Below are 1,013 nucleotides of genomic sequence, written 5' to 3'. Positions count from 1 at the left end.
CGAACCCCACAGCTGTCAGTCTATATACCTGACTGGTGTTGTATTAAAATCCGAGACCTTTTCAGAAGCGAGGTAGTGCAAGACCAAAACCTTCTGATCGATATTGCGCCATCGCAACTCGCAGATACCGTTCAACCCATTTCTTTGCCCTTTGGTTTGGCAGAGCGATGCATCACCTCGGCTATGAATCTTAAAGTACTCATCGACAGTTTGTCCGAGTGGTCTAAGGCGCTGGCTTCAGGCGTCAGTCCGCAAGGGCGTGGGTTCGAATTCCACAGCTGTCAGTCTATATACCTGACTGGTGTTGTATTAAAATCCGAGACCTTTTCAGAAGCGAGGTAGTGCAAGAGCAAAACCTTCTGATCGATATTGCGCCATCGCAACTCGCAGATACCGTTCAACCCATTTCTGTGCCCTTTGGTTTGGCAGAGCGATGCATCACCTCGGCTATGAATCTTAAAGTACTCATCGACAGTTTGTCCGAGTGGTCTAAGGCGCTGGCTTCAGGCGTCAATCCGCAAAGGCGTGGGTTCGAATCCCACAGCTGTTAGAAATTTCTTTTCGTGTGATTTGATGAAGAACGCATTCCGCGGAAACGGTTCGGAACCGTTTTTGTGTCATGTCCTATAGTGTAACGCATCTTCTCCGCTATGATTTTTGAATCACTTACCGACAGTTTGGCCGAGTGGTCTAAGGCGCTGGCTTAAGGCGCCAGTCTGAAAGGGCGTGGGTTCGGACCCCACAGCTGTCAGTCTATATACCTGACTGGTGTTATATTGAGAACCCGGACCTTTTCAGAAGCGAGGTAGTGCAAGACCAAAACCTTTTGATCGATATTGTGCCATCGCACCTCGCAGAATCCGTTCAATCCATTTTTTGTGTCCTCTGGTTTGGCAGAGCGATGCATCACCTCGGCTATGAATCTTGAAGCACTCATCGACAGTTTGGCCGAGTGGTCTTAGGCGCTGGCTTCAGGCGTCAGTCCGCAAGGGCGTGGGTTCGAATCCCACAGC

General features: G+C 49.8%; 3 non-coding genes across 3 annotated transcripts; all 3 read left to right on the top strand.

Annotated features, from left to right (window-relative positions):
- The first annotated feature begins 204 nt into the window (after nucleotides 1-204).
- Nucleotides 205-284, top strand: Pmar_PMAR026082. The gene has a single exon. It is a non-coding gene; the product is annotated as a tRNA-Leu (tRNA).
- A 186-nt stretch (nucleotides 285-470) lies between these two features.
- Pmar_PMAR026081 lies at nucleotides 471-550 on the top strand. The gene has a single exon. It is a non-coding gene; the product is annotated as a tRNA-Leu (tRNA).
- A 121-nt stretch (nucleotides 551-671) lies between these two features.
- On the top strand, nucleotides 672-751 carry Pmar_PMAR026080. The gene has a single exon. It is a non-coding gene; the product is annotated as a tRNA-Leu (tRNA).
- Nucleotides 752-1,013: the final 262 nt, after the last annotated feature.

Source organism: Perkinsus marinus (genome assembly GCF_000006405.1).
Source record: "Perkinsus marinus ATCC 50983 genomic scaffold scf_1104296931606, whole genome shotgun sequence".
NCBI classification, from domain to species: Eukaryota; Perkinsozoa; order Perkinsida; family Perkinsidae; genus Perkinsus; species Perkinsus marinus.
The sequence above is the reverse complement of the archived record's forward strand: the minus strand, read 5'-3'. Positions and strand labels throughout refer to the sequence as shown.